Source organism: Terrapene carolina, unplaced genomic scaffold, assembly GCF_002925995.2.
Source record: "Terrapene carolina triunguis isolate 2854851 unplaced genomic scaffold, T_m_triunguis-2.0 Scaffold121, whole genome shotgun sequence".
In the NCBI taxonomy this organism is placed as follows: domain Eukaryota; kingdom Metazoa; phylum Chordata; order Testudines; family Emydidae; genus Terrapene; species Terrapene triunguis.
Window position 1 is genome coordinate 1,404,027 of NW_020664472.1, and position 19,411 is coordinate 1,423,437.

The 19,411-nt window shown below is 42.3% G+C and overlaps 1 protein-coding gene across 20 annotated transcripts in view; it reads left to right on the plus strand.

Annotated features, from left to right (window-relative positions):
- The window catches only part of LOC112126064 (neurexin-1), a 1,188,344-nt gene that overhangs the window by 380,329 nt on the left and 788,604 nt on the right, over positions 1-19,411 (plus strand). The window lies entirely within an intron of this gene.

The window sequence follows — 19,411 nt, forward strand, 5'->3', positions numbered from 1 at the left end:
AGAAATACATGTTAATATAAATATCTGGTATTTTCTCATAGTGAATTATCAGTTTGATTCTTCTTAAATATGTATGATTGTGACCATTCATCCATCAGCTTTCTCTAAGTTTTTTCACCTTTGTTACTCTAGTAATGGTACAGTTCTAGGGCCAAGAGTATCACAAATGGATGCCTAAAACTAGGGCACCAATCCTGCAATGAGTTCGCTCCCAGTGGATCTGTGCATCCATGTGGAGCCCTACTTGCATTGTGGAATCAAGACCTAAGCAAGTGGCTTGACTTTTCCAAAGTGCTGAGCCACCCAAAAGGGAGCTGCTGGGTATTACTTTTGAAACACTTATTTATGTAACTAAATATGAATTTTGAAGCATACATTTAGGCATCTTTATTTTTAATCTTGGCCTAAATCTCATTGACAGCCTCCTGAAATAATTCCTGCAGAATTTGGAAATTATTCAGAGCACAATATTTTTATGTTCAAAATACAGGTAAACCTGGACTTCCAAAGCCCCAAATCTGAAATTCCTATCCAAATTCAAATTTTTGCCTAAGATCCAATTTCACAATGTTACATATGTCACTAAAAGCTTCATAAAATCAGGCTTTACTTGTATACATTATAGGACCAACTATCAGATGTTGTGAACATTTGTAAATATTGATGTTAATGTTACTGCAGTACAATACATTCTAATTGTGTTATTTCTCAACTTATTATCATATACGTATATTTGTTACCATGGCCCTTTTGTGGTTAAGTATCACATTTGTTATTTCTGTCCTAAATGGTTATTTCAGTTCTTTCTGAGTTCCAAGTTGTGGTGTACCTGTTACCTTTAAAAGGTATGAACTTAGGAAAGCCCCTATGCCAACCTGCTTTAATGCATTCTCAGTGTTAAAGGTCACAGCCATATATCAATCTTATGCTTTAGCTCATCACCATCTGTCTAGGTGAAAAGTCCCAAACATATGTATGCTAACCTTGCCTAAGCTCAACATAGAGGATGCAGGTCCCTTGTGTTACAGCCAAAATATACTCTAATATAAACCTATTATAATAAAACAAATAATCAAACCCAGAAGAAAATAAGAAACTTATAAGAAAAGATATATAGACAAGCAAGCAGGCTATCCTTAGATGTATCTCATGTACCTGTTATGGACATCAGTTCATTGCCAGGACACTTCTTTGGTTGACTAATGTACCTGTGGTCAGAACTTCCCCTTAAACTCTCTTTTCAGCTCCACAAATACTTGGGGTTTTCCGTTTGGCCGTTTATCTGTGCAAAGTTTATCTGTTCAAAGTTCATAGGCCTCAAGCCTTATGCTAACTGCCTGAAGCTAATGTCTTACAGGATACAGGCCTGTAGGATTCTTGCATTACTGCTGATATAATGCCAAGAAGTAAATATAATAAAGGCAAAGTAGCCCACTGGCTACAGGCCTCTAGCCACTACCCTCATAAAAATAATTCATAATAATACTATCGTGACCTTCCATACTCAAATATACACTTTCTGCAACCTCATGATCATGTTTATTTGTGGTATATTCCATTTTTAACCTAGACACGCAGTAGATAATTCTGTTTTTCCTGGAGAAAGAGGGAAAAACCACATTTTTTTTTCGAGGGGGGAAAAAATGAACAGCCCACTCCCAAACATTCAGAAACCATATCTTGTTATGCATAAGAATACTCTTTATTTTCTGTTATCCTGTTAAATACATTACGCTTAAAATTTCTTATTTTCACTGTGTAAATTGTGGCAATTACACGTACAATGTGTACAAAGGTAACATAATTAACTTTACAGGTTGATTCAGTGCCAGTAAAAGACTCCAGTATTCCTTCTCCTTAAAGGACAGCAAATGGAGTTCTCCCCTATCACCATCTCCCTACAGGCGAAAGCTTGTGTAGTGTAATATTTGCAAAAATCCAATCAATGAATCATGCCTTTTACCTGACTTTAATTGGATCACAACAAGAAAATAAAAGTACAAAATTATTACATTACTGTTGTGAAATGTCCTTGTAGACAAGCTATAACTTCACTCTTTTAAGTTCAGTTTCTGTTCCAACTCCAGCTGCAGTTGCTTCTAACTGATAAGCCTTTTGAATTGTGCTGCACAATTTCCAGATCTGAAAGGTACAGTATATTGCCCACAGTTGTTAAAGTTCCATACACCATACTGTAAATAGAAAACTTGTTCTTGCTGCCTGGTCTGAAAATCTAAGATGAATAGATTGCTATTCAAAGGTATTTTCAGGGTCCATTTTTGGATGGTTGGTTGGGTACATAAAAATGTCATCTGGAATTTACATATGATTGTCACCTGTACAATAGTGTAGCTAATGAAGTCTGTGCAAGTGTCAAGGCAGATAAAGCACTTCCTGAGTCTGCAGCTCATTGGAAATACTTTATCATATAACTCTCTCTACCTGTGACAAATGAAGTCAAATCCCAGACTGAATTTGTGCCTTCCAGAAAATAGACAATGTTACTGCTGCCTATTGTGCTAGGCTCTACTCAAAGGTGCATGTCATATCATTTGAACTGTTAACCACATGAGACTAAGCCAATATCACAATATGTATTCCATATAATGTCACAGGTTAATGCTTTTTCTACATTGAGAAGCTTGGGGACTCTATAAAGGCCCTTTACAATTTATTTTCCCAAAATAGTTCCTTTAATATTTTATTCTACAAAATGATTTACAAAGAGAAGACAGTGTTGCAATGGAAAACAGGAGTTGGTGGTTTTGTTTTCACAAAGTCCTTTGTTTTAGCCATTCTCCTTATTTATCTCCATAAAAGCTAGTAATGGGGAAGACCTGTTAGGTCATTCTGCCTAGCACTGAACACCTCCAGCAAAGTCCTTGAAAACTTTCAATTCCCATTGAAATTTGTGCTTTCTGGAGCTGCTCAGCATCTGGCAGATTGAGGCCTTTAATCCATCCCCAGGAAGGTATGGGATTCTTTCCTGCCGTATATTCCTGTAGTACTTCAGTATTGTTAAAGCATCTCTGTGGATTTTCCAGTGACATGTTGCAGTCAGTATGTACTTAACCAGAGGGGAAGGGAGCGGGAAGGAATACCCTAAGACAGTCTCCTTTTTTTATCTTTGGAATGTAGTTAAGGAACTGTATGCTTTGTTTCCTATGTGGACAGGGCCAAACTGTGTTAAGACCATGTTTGTAACTCATGTTTGAAGCCCAGCACGGATAGGGTCTTGGAGTCTTCCCAGCTTCAGATGGTCAAATCCACAGTGTGAATTCACATGTAGGCATTCATTTCAAGGCAATGTAACAAACTTTAACTTCTCTTTGAAAGAAAGGCATTTGTGGAAGATACAAAATGAAACCTTTCAGATGGTGTCTGTTTACTCACACAAGCCGCTCCATCCTGGTGGGTCTGATTACAGAGAAAGATGGTGCCTCTTCTGTACTGTCTCACCTTCTAAAATCAACTTCTTATGCACAAAACAGTATTGTATGGGCAATTGTTGGAAGATTTATTGTTATGCAGTGCTTATTTGAATAGTAGTTAACTAGGACCAGAAAATTGCTTGTTTTTTTATTATTGCATCCAAACCCCAGGATATGTTTTACTAATTCCATAGCGATGCATAGTACCGAGAGAGAGAGAGAGAGAGAGAGATTCAGTTATGATGTATCAGGAACTTAAGCTTTTAGTGTTGGAAATGATGTTCTTTATCAGATAAATGAACTATTTAACTATATTTTTTCATATCAACTAATATAATACATTAGTTTTTAACTAATCCCTTTGTTCTCTCAATTACATCTGTTTGCTAGTAATAGCATGTGACTCAAGAAGCAGTTTGAAATAACTTTAATGCTTCCCTGATGATTTATGTTCTACCTTTTTCCCCAATGCTAAAATGAGGAATAGATTAAGTTTGAAAACAGTATTCTAATTTTGAAAATAATAAAAGTCAGATTTTCTTTCAAACACTTTGGGATCTGTGTAAAATAAAGCATGGGGGGAAGTTTTTGGATTGTTTGGTTATTTTGTATCAGCAATAAACTTGCTCACATGGAGTACCATGTGTAGTGTGATTGAGGTCCATGGGACTACCTGTGGAATGAGGGCATTAGTAAATGTGAGTAAAGGTATCACAATCACACCCTTAACTTGGCTTTAATTGTGGCTTTGCCACAAGCCCTGAGCCAGGAACCCCACATTGTTGCTCTGTCCCTGGAACATACCAGGAAGCACCTCATAAGATGGAACATGATTTGGTCCATAGCTTGTGTTAGTCAGACACTTGTCATATAAATTACAGAAGGAACAAGGAAACACCCTTAGTTTTATTGTCATAGCACCTGGAAAAGTGACTGTAACCTCAGAATTGTGCATACTCAAATAGGCAGGAAAACTATTCTGTTTCTTGGGGGGACAATTAATACCAGTAGTTTGTTAACTGTTTGTTTGCCTGGCATTTGCAGAAGGATACTGTGACAAAGTTCCTCCTCTATCTTGGTGGGTCCTGCTCTTATTGGCGGATTTTCTTGCCTCAGAGATTCACCATGTGGGTTGGGGAACAGCCCAGAGACCTTCCCCTCTGGGAGAACCCACAGTCCAGGTCAATTGGGAGGTTTGAGGGGAACCCAGGCCCGCCCTCTACTCCGGGTTCCAGCCCAGGGCCCTGTGGACTGCAGCTGTCTATAATGCCTCCTGTAACAGCTGCATGACAGCTACAATTCCCTGGGCTACTTCCCCATGGCCTCCTCCAAACACCTTCCTTAGTCTCACCACAGGATCTTCCTTCTGGTGTCTGATAACGCTTGTGCTCCTCAGTCCTCCAGCAGCACACCCTCTCACTCTCAGCTTCTTGCGCCTCTTGCTCCCAGCTCCTCACACTTGCACCACAAACTGAAGTGAGCTCCTTTTAAAACCCAGGTGCCCTGATTAGCCTGCCTTAATTGATTCTAGAAGCTTCTTCTTAATTGGCTCCAGGTGTCCTAATTAGGCTGCCTGCCTTAACTGGTTCTAGCAGGTTCCTGATTACTCTAGTGCAGCCCCTGCTCTGGTCACTCAGGGAACAGAAAACTACTCATCCAGTGACCAGTATATTTGCCTTCTACCAGACTCCTGTACCCCACTGGTCTGGGTCTGTCACATATCCCTCCCCCCTGCTCAACGCCAAGGGGTCGGGCAACTTGGGATGCCAGACAGTGCATACGTGACAAGCCATCGGCGTTGCCATGACGGCTCCCTGCTCTGTGTTGCACACAGAACTGGAAAGGTTGGAGGGATAAGAACCATCTGGTTCTTAACACCCTTGTGTTCTTCTCCTTGTTCCACTGCATCCATTGAAGAGGGGTATGGTCGGTCACGAGGACAAATCTGCGCCTGAGCAGGTAGTAGCGCAATGTTTCCATGGCCCATTTTACAGCGAGGCATTCTCTCTCCACCACTGCATATTTTTGTTCCCTTGGAAGGAGTTTCCGACTGAGGTATAGAATTGGGTGTTCCTCCTCCCCGACCATCTGTGATAGAACGGCCCCCAACCCTACTTCCGATGCATCCGTCTGCAGGATAAACTCCTTGGTGAAATCAGGGGCTATCAGTATGGGGTTACTGCAGAGGGCAGTCCGTAGGTCTGTGAATGCTTCCTCTGCTGCGTCAGACCATCTCATCAGATCAGGTCCACGGGCTTTCACTAGGTCTGTCAGGGGGCTTGCCCTTGTGGCAAAGTGTGGGATAAATTCTCGGTAATACCCCACCACACCTAGGAACGCCCGGACTTGTTTCTTGCGACTTGGTCGGGGCCAATTTTGGATGGCCTCTAACTTGTTCACTTGGGGTTTTACCAGACCTTTTCCCACAATGTAGCCAAGATATTTGGCCTCTGTAAACCCTACAGTGCACTTGGCAGGGTTTGCTGTAAGGCCAGCTCGCCTGAAGGTATCGAGGACTGCCTCCACCTTCTCCAAGTGGGTTTCCCAGTCTGGGGTATGAATGATCACATCGTCCAAGTAGGCAGCAGCATAACTGTTATGCCGGCGTAATAGCTTGTCCATGAGGTGCTGGAAGGTAGCTGGGGCCCCATGTAGTCCAAAAGGGATGACAGTATATTGAAAAAGACCCTCTGGTGTAGAGAACACAGTCTTTTCCTTTGCGTCTTCTGCAAGTGGAATCTGCCAGTACCCCTTTGTCAAGTCTAGGGTAGTCAAGTACCGGGCATTACCCAGACGGTCCACTAGCTCATCTATGTGAGGTATGGGATACGCGTCAAACTGGGATACTTTGTTTAGTCGCCGGAAGTCGTTGCAAAATCTTGTGGTGCCATCAGGTTTGGGCACCAGCACGATTGGGCTGGACCACTGACTGTGGGATTCTTCGATGATCCCCAACTCCAGCATTTTTTTTACTTCTGCTTTTATTTCCTCCCTTTTTGCCGCTGGCACCCGATAGGGCCTCATTATTACTCTGGCCCCAGGGTTCGTGATGATGTGGTGATATGTCTCGGTTGTTCGACCCGGTTTTGTCGAGTACACATCTTGGTTCCGGAAGATCATCTCAGACACCTCATTCTTCTGGTCTGGTGTTAAATCGGGAGACACTCTCACCTGTTTGGAAGGCTTGTTTTCCTGGGTTAGGTCTTTTTGGACCGTTGTGCATGTCTCTTGTGCATGCCAGGGTTTCAGAAGGTTAATGTGGTAAATCTGTTCTTGTTTTCTGCGTCCTGGCTGCCACGCCCTGTAGGTTACTTCCCCCACGGGTTCAACCACCTCACAGGGCCCCTGCCATTGGGCCAGAAGCTTGCTTTCTGCCGTGGGTACCAACACCATAACCCAATCCCCTGGTTGGAACTGTCGCACTTTTGCCTGGCGATTGTAATGGGTTCGCTGGGCCTCCTGTGCCTTCTCCAAATGTTCCTGTACAATAGGGGTAACCTGGGCTATCCGGTCTCGCATCTGCATTACATGCTCTATTATATTTCTTCCCTCATTGGGTTCCTCTTCCCAGATCTCTTTGGCGATATCTAGTATGCCACGGGGGTGACGCCCGTATAATAACTCAAAGGGGGAAAACCCAGTGGAGGCCTGAGGTACCTCCCAGATAGCGAACATAAGGTAGGGTAGTAGGGTGTCCCAATCCTTCCCGTCCCGACTTACCACGTTCCTTATCATAGCCTTAAGGGTTTGGTTAAACCTTTCTACCAACCCATCAGTCTGCGGATGGTAGACCGAAGTTCTCAGGGTATGTATATGGAGCAGTGTACAGAGGTCCTTCATTAGCTTCGACATAAATGGGGTTCCTTGGTCAGTTAATATCTCCTTCGGTAGCCCCATTCGGGCAAAGATCCCCACCAGCTCTTCGGCTATAGTTTTAGAGGCCGTGTTCCGCAGGGGGACGGCTTCTGGGTAGCAAGTAGCATAGTCCAAAACAACAAGTATATATTGGTGGCCCCGAGCCGTCTTCTCCAGGGGTCCCACTAGGTCCATGGCTATTCGCTTGAAGGGGACCTCTATGATGGGAAGGGGTACTAAAGGTGCCCTCAAGTGGGGACGGGAACTGTGCAGCTGACACTCCGGGCAGGAGGCACAGTACCTCCGCACTTCTTCATGTACTCCAGGCCAGAAGAACCGTCGTAGGACTTGTGCCAGGGTCTTCTCTACCCCCAAATGCCCCCCAAAAAGATGAGCAAGACTTAATACAGCGTTCTGGTGTTTTTGAGATACTAGGATCTGCTGCACCTTCTGCCCCTGTACTGGTGCAACCCGGTATAAGAGATCCTTCTTCATTATGAAGTAGGGTCCTGGTCCCTGGGTTTTCCCTTCCACTGGGACCCCATCTATTTCAGTCACCTCCTTCCTAATGTTGTCATACCTTGGGTCTTCTGCCTGGTCCCGTCCAAAATTTCCTCTCCCGGGGCTAATCTGCCCAAGATCTAGGGGCCCAGTCTCTGTTGCCTCTACTGGTTCAGAAGCATTAGGTTGAGAGTCAGACTCAGGTGCTTCTCCCTCCTGCGTGGCCTCCTTTTCTGCTGCGCGGATCCGCCTACCTACAAGAGCGACCCTCTGGCTTTGGGTCAGTATTCGGGTTCCCAAGGCCTTAGCTGCCCTTCTTTCCCTTTTTGTCTTTCTACCCTGTCTGGGACTGGAGAACAAATCTGGGGATATTTTAGAGAAGATTGGGGGTTGACAGTCTGCTGTGGATGCCTCACCAATTTTAGGGTCCCCATCTTTCTCCAATCCCCCTACTGGGAGTAAGTTTCCAAACCCTGGGAAGTCCCTCCCTATGAGCACCGGGTATGGGAGTTTAGGGACTACACCTGCTGCTACCTCAGTAGTGTTCCCTTGGATCTCGATTTTTACTGGGATGGTGGGGTAGTAACTAACTGTCCCATGGACACATGTTATCCCCGTACGTTTAGCCTGCAGCAGCTGACTACGCTTCACGAGCTTCCCTGTACTCTCTCCAATCCCTTCTATAGTGGGGGGACCAAAACTGGACTCAGTTCTCCAGGTGTGGCCTCACCAGTGCCGAATAGAGGGGAATAATCACTTCCCTCGATCTGCTGGCAATGCTCCTACTAATACAGCCCAATATACCATTGGCCTTCTTGGCAATGAGGGCACACTGCTGACTCATATCCACTTTTTCATCCACCGTAATCCCCAGGTCCTTTTCTACAGAACTACCGCTTAGCGGTCTCCAGCCTGTAGCAGTGCATGGGATTCTTCCTTCCTAAGTGCAGGACTCTGCACTTGTCCTTGTTGATCCTCATCAGATTTCTTTTGGCCCAGTCCTCCAATTTGTCTAGGGCACTCTTGACCCTGTCCTTACCCTCTAGCATATCTACCTCTCCCCCCAGCTTAGTGTCATCTGCAAACTTGCTGAGGGTGCAATTAATCCCAGCATCCAGATCATTAATATAGATATTGAACAAAACCGGCCCCAGGACTGACACCTGTGGCACTCCACTTGATACCGGATGCCAACTAGACATTGAGCCATTGATCACTACCCATTGAGCCTAACAATCTAGCCAGCTTTTTATCCACCTTATAGTCCATTCATCCAAACCATACTTTTTAAACTTGCTGTCAAGAATACTGTGGGAGACCGTATCAAAAGCTTTGCTAAAGTCAAGATATATCACATCCACCGCTTTCCCCATATCCACAGAGCCAGTTATCTCATCATAGAAGGCAATCAGGTTGGTCAGGCATGACTTGCCCTTGGTGAATCCATGTTGACTGTTCCTGATCACCTTCCTCTCCTCTAAGTGCTTCAAAATTGATTCCTTGAGGACCTGTTCCATGATTTTGCTGGGGACTGAAGTGAGGTTGACTGCTCTTTAGTTCCCTGGGTTCTCTTTCTTCCCTTTTTTAAATTTGGGCACTATCTTTGCCTTTTTCCAATCATCCAGGACCTCCCCCGATCGCCACGAATTTTCAAAGATAATGGCCAATGGCTGTGCCATCACATCAGCCAACTACCTCAGCACCCTTGGATGCATTAGATCTGGAGCCATGGTCTTGTGCACGTCCAGCTTTTCTAAATAGTCCTTAACTTGGTCTTTCACAACTATCTGTGAAGTGCTATGCTTGTTTTGAAGCATATGGCTAAAACCCTTACTTGAGTTTTGAGGAGCATCTAATGCAAATCAAATAAATTGCTTGATTAATACTTACAGATATGTATGTTTTGTGTTTGAAATTATTTTCTTGACTTAAAAAGAAAAACCTTTAAAATGATGAGTTGAACTTTCCTGTCATACTATCTGAAGTAATTATATGAAGGATATTATCATTATAAAGTGAACTGCTCATGTAAGACTTTCCAATTTTCTTGTTAATGACACATAGCTATCCATAGACAAAAGTCTATGTACTGCATTTTGTTTGTAGAACACTCACTAATAATTAATGCAAATAATAATAATAATCAAAGCAGAAGTGTCCACATAAACACCAACATACTTTACCCTTTTCCCTCAATTATAAGTATCATAACTGTTTTTCAAAGTATGTCCTGAGGCATGTCCTATTTCAGAAAATAACCCAATCTGTAATTAAATAATGGGAGGTGAAAATCAGTGAAGGAATTACATAATAAAACAATGTTATAAATGGCTTAAAACTGCTTTTCTAGAGTAATAGAATTCTTTGTCACTGAGCTGGTGCTTTCTTTTAAGTTAATATGTAATAAAAATACAACTATCATTTTATTTCTTTGAGTTGGGCAAGGGTTCACAAAAGTTCAAGATGGGACAGTTATGCTGCTGAGAATCAGTAAATGAGATATTTTAATAATTTGTGTGTGTGTATATATATTTATGTATATATTTTTCTATTTTTAACAAAGGAAAATTAAATCCAACAAGGTGTGGCCCAAGATTCTGCATGTCTTATGCACCTAAAATGCCTATTGGAGTCAGTTGGAGATTTGAGTATACAAGTAATGCAGGATTTTGGGACCCTGGGTTTGTATAGAAAAGGTGAGGACATGTTTAGTGTCCTCACATGAAATAAAGAATGTAGTAGCAACAAAGGGCCCTATTGCAACCTTTGAGTAGAGACTATGGTCATCCAACATATCTGAGACCAAGGATGAGGAAGGAGCCAGTTTTGTCTCAGCAGAATTGTTTCCTGTTCCCTCATCCCCTCCACAGGGCCCTCAGTTTAGGGTTTGCCCATGGGGAGAACTGGGGGTGGGGTCAGAGACAGCTGTAGAAACAATATTATCTCCATCATCAGTTCCACTGAATTTTTGAATAAGGTAATATTCTATCTGCTGTGTGTAGACAGAGAACGTTAGCCTCAGGGTTGTCAATCTGCTATCTTTCATGAGCACTTTAATAGAAAAGTATAATTGACTTCTTGCAGTACCAATATAAGTTATTTGCACCTCTGACATGCTTGAGCTTATATTAGGCTGGTCGGGGCGGGGATGGAGTGGAGTCGGGGTGGGGCCAGGGGGCGGGGAAAGGGGCAGGGGGCACGGGCACCCACCGGCGCTGGAGAAAGTTGGCGCCTATGGTCAGAGTACTTAAAAGGGCAATGCACATCTCTCACACACACGGTCTGTGTCTCTGTCTCTCCCTGCCATGCTGTCTCCCCTTCCTCCATTCCTGCTGCCTTGTAGAGTGTGAGGCTACATTAACAACAATGTGTTAACCCTTGAGGGCTCAGCTGAGTGCTAATTCATCATTTAGCAGTAAGGTATTCCCTGAGAAATATCCCACCCTCTGACTTCACCACCTCAACCAAGCTTCACAATCATCATCGCTGTATACCAGTATTAAATTTTGTTTAAAACTTATACTCTGTGTGTGTGTGTGTGTGTGTATATGTGTGTATATATATAGTCTTTTGTCTGGTGAAAAGAAATTCCCTGGAACCTAACTCCCACCCCCTATTTACATTAATTCTTATGGGGAAATTGGATTCGCTTAACATCATTTTGCTTAAAGTCACATTTTTCAGAAACATAACTACAACATTAAGCGAGGCGTTACCGTATTAATACATCAGCTGTTAGAGCCTCTAAACTTGAGAATTTTAAAGCACCATGAAAACTCTCTAGTACTTATTCAGCACAAAACAATAAAATGGGAACTTGCATGACTCTAAAGACTGAGCAGATTCATTTACTTAGTATATTTTAATGCTCTGAAGTTTGTTTCTATGGTTTCTGTAATATGAGTTAACTACATACTTTTACTATGGAAAATAGGCAGTTCTTTGATATTAAAAAGATATCATGCCACTTTATTAAATGTTATGTATACCAAAAATAGATTAGTTTATATAAACTACAGAACTGTCAAACTCCCTTCTGGCAAACAAGTGGTCGTCCAAATGTCTGATTTTTTTTTAACTTAAGCACACATTCAAGAAGTAGATTTGCTTTGATTATATACCTTTGATTTATTATTCTATATCCACTTCAAATATGATTATATACCTTTGATTTATTATTTTATATCCATATTTTATATGCTTCTGTCTCTGTCTTAGGCTTTTTTTTTTAGTGCCCTTCTCAACACTATCTAAGCCCTGCAAAACTCATGCAATGTTTGTTTTTAATAAACACATGGCTCTATGGTAAATCACATAGTAATTCTTTGAGCTTCCATGTCCATCCCATATTGCTTAGCACAGTACCCTTGCAATCTAAAAGCTTGATGCAAAGTCCATTGAAGTGGATAGGAATATTTCCATTGACTTCAGTGAGCTTTGAATCAGGGCCCAAGTACCAGAATTTATAAAGTGCTTAGTACCCTCCATGCCTTGTAAGGCAGATCATATAAATGACTTTTTCTGTGGCTCATCCTGTTGTAAAGACAGAGCAACTCTGGTTTGGATAGCTCTAACAATGTGTACTTAGAGCTTAAGAATTACATTAGCAGCAATTTCAGGTTCAATAAAATATTCATGATAATAAATAATGAAGTATGATTATCTTCAGTTTTACAAAAATACTTGATTTTAGAGTGTATGGAGACTCAGTAAAATTGAGGTTATTTTGTTAGATTATTACACCAAAACCCAACAGTACTGTTTTTTCTCCTTTTTTTCCTTTTGTTCTACAATTTCTCCAGGAAAACCTTATTTTGTTTCAGGAGGTTTCAACTGTGCAATATTGAGGATTGATATGGGAAATATGGGATTCTTTAATGTTAAAGATTTTGCTTCTTGCAGAAATGAGTCATGGACCTGTTCAGTAGGAGCTATTTCCAAATTTACTGATGAAATATCTTTGACAAAGATACCCGACATTCCTATGCTGCAGCTCTGTATTAGAGATAGCAAAATAATTAAAATCATTATCTTTGAATAATCTCTTCTCATTGAGTGAAGAAATTTGCAAATAATTTTGTGGAATATATTTAAATCATCTGTTAAACTAGTTGAATACTGAAAATAAAATCCAATGTTCTATTTGTCCACTGACAAGAAAAAAAAAACTCCTCAAGAAAATGACTGTTACTTGAGAAGCTTGAATCTGTATAATGTAGCATCATCTCGAACACCCATATTCCCTTTCCCAGATTCTGCCATCTTGCTGATACACTTTTTCAGATGGAGATTTTGGTTGAGGAAGCCTTCAGGTCAAAGTCTGATTATGCCAAAATAAACATAGTATTTCTTCAAAAAGCTTACAGCAATGTGACAGGCATAAGTGTAACCCTTCTGCCAGGTGGAGCCAGCAGCAACTAGGGCTGGATTCAGTATCTAGGGGTTTCTTTTCAACAATACAACACAAAACCGGCTCGAGCCCCCACCCAGTGACCTGGGACGATTACACACCACCCCCTGGGTGCCTCTAAGAGGCAATACTTCCCGTTTCGCAAGCACAGAGTCTGAGTGTAGCAAAAACTTAATAAAAGGAGGGAAGTAACTCAGCAATAATTTGGGAAAACACTGCAACTAGGATTCATAAACACAAACCATGAGCAAAAGACCCCCTTCCCCCCCAAATAAGTTGGTCAATGTCCTTTTCCCCTCAGGTTCTTAAGTCCAGCAACCCAAAAGTCCCTTTAATGTGCCCATCCATTCTCTGTACCCCACAGTTGCTGTCCTTGGCTGGTGCAGCCCCAGAGTTCAGAGGTTCATCCGCAGAGTTCACCTCCCACCTTACATGCTCTACTGCTCGGGCACTCGCTTGTCACCCCAACGTGTCGTGCCTCTGTGGGGCTCTGCTCTGGCCCTCTCCACCAGCCACTCTGCTGGCCACTTGCCACGCCTCTCTACCAGCTGCCTAGCTGGCCACTCATCAAGATGTCTTCAGGGTCCCCCCACTTAACACAGCTCTCCGTGATTTAAGCTGTTAGTGCAGGAGCCTCACTGCTGGTGCACACTGGGCAATCTCTTCAGTGATTTCAGCTCTGCAGTATGTAACAAAACTCTCAATTGAATCTGAATTAGCTCTTTTATTATATCATGGAGAGAGGAATGGTCAAATGGTGCCTAGGGCCCTTAAACAGGGCCCACACCACCAGGTACAAGTACCTGTCCCCACCCCCTCTCAACTCATTGGTCTTTGGAACCCATGACCCCTGCCTAGTGAGTGCCGTTCAGTTGAGGGTGAGTCCCTCCATAGGGGTATGCCAGGTACAGTTCTGCTGCCCTCGGTTAACACAACAAGGATAACAATCCTTTATTATGCCTATCCCAATAACAAAGAGACTGGGGATCCAACCCCAACCCCAAGTGATCATTTGGGCAAGCAATCCCATCATGCTGAGCACCTAGGCAAGGTGAGTGTGTCCATGCAAACGAGATCAGCTTCTGAAGACTTTTTCCACAGCTCACCACTAGATGTCAGGGCAAAGCTCATTCAGACTCTTCTTACATAAGCAAAAGATGGAAAAGGCCAGTGCCCACTGAAGTAAAGAGCTGTACAGATGAAGCCATTTGTAGTGTGCAATAAGTGCTTTTTTAGTTTGGTCTACAAAACCTGTATTCCTGAATGCCGTCTATTGGCATCATAGCTATTAACTAATATTTACATATTTAACAGATAAAGAGCTATTTAGTAACAACTCCTGTCCCATTTACATGTTAATTAGATTGCCCTAATGTAGTTTTTTGAAATTCTGTACTAGCAGGGATATCCTAGCCTAGATGTGACTATTGAATAGGACTCATTTCATAGCGCTAGTGAGTTTATGTACGTTTCCTTTGTGTTTTATGTTTTTCCATCTTGCGCTACTAAAATATCTCTAAATGAAGCTTCCTTTGCGGAGGGAGAAGAAAGAGAGGCTGCTTATCGTGTTGCTGTAAAATCAGTTTGTTTTCTTTCACCAGCTGCTGATTAGAGGTGAAAGAAAAATGCTGTGTTTCGGGTTGCTCTTGGAGAACTTCAAGAAATGAAGGGCCCAATACTGTGTGGTGTTGAAGCCTTCCAAACCATTTTCAATAGGAGTTGAGGATTAGCACCTTGTATGAGCTGCTCAGTGCTCTGCCCTAAAGTCCTGAATCAAAGCCCATTGAAACCAATGGAAAGACTCTGATTTCAGTGGGCTCAAGTCCAAAAGACTCGATTCTGCTTCCATTGAATTCAGTGGTAAAAGTCCCACTAACTTTAATAGGAAGTTGATCAGATTTTAAGTGAGCAAATAGGAAATGTACCCTTCTCTGCACTACAGGATGTTAATTAATAAAACATGTTTACTGTCTGAGACCTTTGTGGCATAAATGGATCAGGTAACTTTTTTGTTTGCATGCAGACCTTATTATTCACAATATGTATCACTTTCAACGGGAGAGATTATATAGTAGGTTTATATACTAAGAGAGTATTCAGAATGAAAACATGTTGCATTTAATTATTGATATTCACATTATGTTGTTTTTTTATGCAGGTAATTACATTTAGTCACTAAAATGCAACACTTTAGTTACTGCCATGCAATTTTAATATTTTTTCAGTTTTGTAGGCAACAACAAGCCATAAATTCAAAAACAAATATGATATTACTGAGTATGACTTAATGTCCTTTTTAATATTAGAGTATTCTGTGGGTCCATGTAGTATCAGCATATGGATGTGCATATATATGTCTTATAATTAGGGCTGTCAATCGATTAAAAAAATTAATCACAATTAATCGTGCAATTAATTGCACTGTTAAACAATAATACAATACCGTTTATTTAAATATTTTTGGATGTTTTCTACATTTTAAAATATAATTGATTTCAATTACAACACAGAATACACTGTTCACAGTGCTCACTTTATATTTATTTTTTCATTACAAATATTTGCACTGTAAAAAGCAAAAGAAATAGTATATTTCAATTCACCTAATACAAGTACTGTAGTGCAATCTCTTTATAATGAAAGTTAAACTTACAAATGTAGAATTATGTACAAAAAATAACTGCATTCAAAAATAAAACAATGTAAAACTTTAGATCCTACAAGTCCACTCAGTCCTACTTCAGCCAGTCGCTGAGACAAACAAGTTTGATTACAATTTGCAGAAGATAATGCTGCCTACTTCTTGTTTACAATGTCACCTGAAAGTGAGAACAGGCATTCTCATGGCACTGTTGTAGCCGTCATTGTAAGATATTTACATGCCAGATGTGCTAAAGATTCATATGTCCCTTTATGCTTCAACCACCATTCCAGGGGACAACCACCATTCCATGCTGATGACGGCTCTGCTCGATAATGATCCAAAGCAGAGCAGAGCGGACCGACGCATGTTCATTTTCATCATCTGAGTCAGATGCCATCAGCAGAAGATTGATATTCTTTTTTGGTGGTTCGGGTTCTGTAGTTTCCGCATCTGAGAGTTGCTCTTTTAAGACATCTGAAAGCATGCTCCACACCTCATCCCTCTCAGATTTTGGAAGGCACTTCAGATTCTTAAACCGTGGATTGAATGCTGTATCTATCCTTAGGAATCTCACATTGGTACCTTCTTTGCATTTTGTCAAATCTGCAGTGAAAGTGTTCTTAAAATGAACATGTGCTGGGTCATCATCCGAGACTGCTATAACATGAAATATATGGCAGAATGCAGGTAAAACAGAGCAGGAGACATACAATTCTCCCCCAGGGAGTTCAGTCACAAATTTAAGTAACACATTATTTTTTAACGAGAATCATGAGTATGAAAGCATGTCCTCTGGAATGATGGGTGAAGCATGAAGGGGCATATGAATGTTTAGCAATTCTGGCACATAAATACCTTGCAATGCCGGCTACAAAAGTGCCATGCTCTCACTTTCAGGTGACACTGTAAATAAGACGCAGTCAGCAGTATCTCCCGTAAATGTAAACAAACTTGTTTGTCTTAGCAATTGGCTAAATAAGAAGTAGGACTCAGTGGACTTGTAGGTGCTAAAGTTTTACATTGTTTTGTTTTTGAGTGCAGTTATGTAACAAAAAATAAAATCTACATTTGTAAGTTACACTTTCAGGATAAAGAGATTGTACCACAGTACTTGTATGAGGTGAATTGAAAAATACAATTTTTTGTTTATCATTTTTACAGTGACAATATTTGTAATAAAAATAATATTATAAAGTAAGTACTGTATACTTTGTAATCTGTGTTGTAATAGAAATCAATATATTTGACGATGTAGAAAAACATCCAAAAATATATAATATATTTCAGTTGGTATTCTATTGTTTAACAGTGCGATTAATTTTTTTAATTGCAGTTACTTTTTTTTAGTTAATTGCATGAGTTAACTGCGATTAATCGACAGCCCTACCTATAATATGGTAGTCTTTAATATTGTATGGGATCTAAACAAATTTCTTGCCAGTCAAGAGTAAAACATGTTTCTTGTTGAGATTACTGAAGACTTATTTGAGTAAAAATTCACATTTTTCTTTCCTGCCACGGCCTTTCCTCTTTGTGATTCCGCCTGGCTTTGGCCACCATGTGTGGAATTCCTTAGAAAGAAGTCACTTAGTAGGCCAAATTCTGTACACAGCCACCTGGTAGAAAACTTGTGGGAGCAGCACTGGAACTACAGAACATAAATCGCTGGCCATAATTTGCTATCTCCCAAGACCTCAGAGACTCTTCTCTTGAGAATCACAAAACAGACTGTGTGTTTTTATGTACACCCCTTAAACTGCAAGTGATCAGCATACAGTTTTGTCTTGCATTTGCATGGATTTGTGGGCTCCTTTTGCACTGTATATGTGTGATTATGCCACTAACCAGAATATGGTCCAATGGCTACACTTTGATGCAGATGCACTGTAGCAGGGGTTCTCAAACTGGGGGTTGGGACCCCTCAGGGGGTCGCGAGGTTATTACATGGGGGAGTCGCGAGCTGTCAACCTCCACCCCAACCCCGCTTTGCCTCCAGCATTTATAATGGTGTTAAATATATAAAAAATGTTTTTAATTTATAAGGGGGGTCGGACTCAGAGACTTGCTATGTAAAAGGGGTCACTAGTAAAAAAGTTTGAGAGCCACTGCACTGTAGGTTCACTGAACAGAAATTGTTAAGTAAAAGGACTCTGTGTTCATGGGCATGTTTGTTGTAGTTTTTTTCCATGTAAGCATTTGTTTCATAAAAGCTAAGTGTAATATAGCTATAAACCCAGGACCCTGTTGTTGATTCCGCAAAGTCTGCTTTGCCTAGGGTTACCATATTTAAAAATTAAAAAAAGAGGACACTCCACGAGGCCCTGGCCCCGCCCCTTCCCCGCCCCTTCCCCGACCCAACTCTGCCCCTTCCCTGCCCGGCCCCGCCCCAGCTCCGCCTCTTCCCCGCCCCAACTCCGCCCCCTCCCCTGAGCGCCCCGCATTCCCCCTCCTCCCTCCCAGCCACCCGAAACAGCTGCCCGAGCGCTACCGGCTTCACGGTTTGCCTGGCAGCCCCCAGACCTCCAGACCCTGTGCCCCCGGCCGGGCGCGTCCCCTCCTGGGCTACGGCTGCTCTGGGGAAGCACCCGGCCGTGGGCTCAGGGTCTGGAGGTCTGGGGGCTGCCTGGCAAACTGCGAAGCCAGTAGCGCTTGGGCAGCTCGGCTCTTCAGCTACACAAAGCTGAGGTGTCTGGGGGGAGCAGCAGCAGCCGCTGCCACAGGGGAATCCGCCTGCAGCTCGCAGCCTGCCGGAGCCGCTCTAAGGTAAGCAGGGGACTAATATTTTCCCAGACATGTTCGGCTTTTTGGCAATTCCCCCCGGACGGGGATTTGAGGACCAAAAAGCCGGACATGTCCGGGAAAATCCGGACGTATGGTAACCCTAGCTTTGCCCTATGGTGACCTCCAGAAGAAATACTCCACTTTGAAGCTTCCAACCCCGACTCTTAAATATTAAACACAAAATTCAGATTTGTGCGCTCACTACAACTGTAATAGCTGCTGTGAAAGGGGGGTTGCGAGAGTCAGAAGGGTTGCTTCTATGTCTGCAGTTGAAGATGGACTGGAGTAGCAGTAAAAGTTTAATTTCACTCCAGGAAAGAGTCTGTGAGACTGCCAAAGCCACATGATATGATATCTGAGTTGCCAGTTACCCTCCCACTCCTCTGTTTGCTAACCTTCCAATGCTCTTTCAGCCAGCCCTTAATTGGTAAAACAGTGAATTGCAAATGAAACCAATGAAGCAGAACCTGTGGGCTGGATTAAGATTTCATACCAGTGTAAATCAGTATGTAAAGGACTGTTGACCCTTACTAAAACTCAGTGGGGGTGTTTTGGTTGGCTAGCTCCCAGTACCAAAAAGAAAGGGGAAGGGTCAAAGGAAAATCAGGACCCTGAGACCGACAGTCCCCAGGAACAATGAGGAGAGGCCAGTGCTCCAGGTCAGCCGAATTGACAGGTCAGGCAGGCTAATCAGGGAGTCAGGAGCAGGGCCGGCTCCAGGCACCAGCTTGCCAAGCAGGTGCTTGGGGCGGCCACTCCGGAGAGGGGCGGCAACGTCCAGCTGTTCGG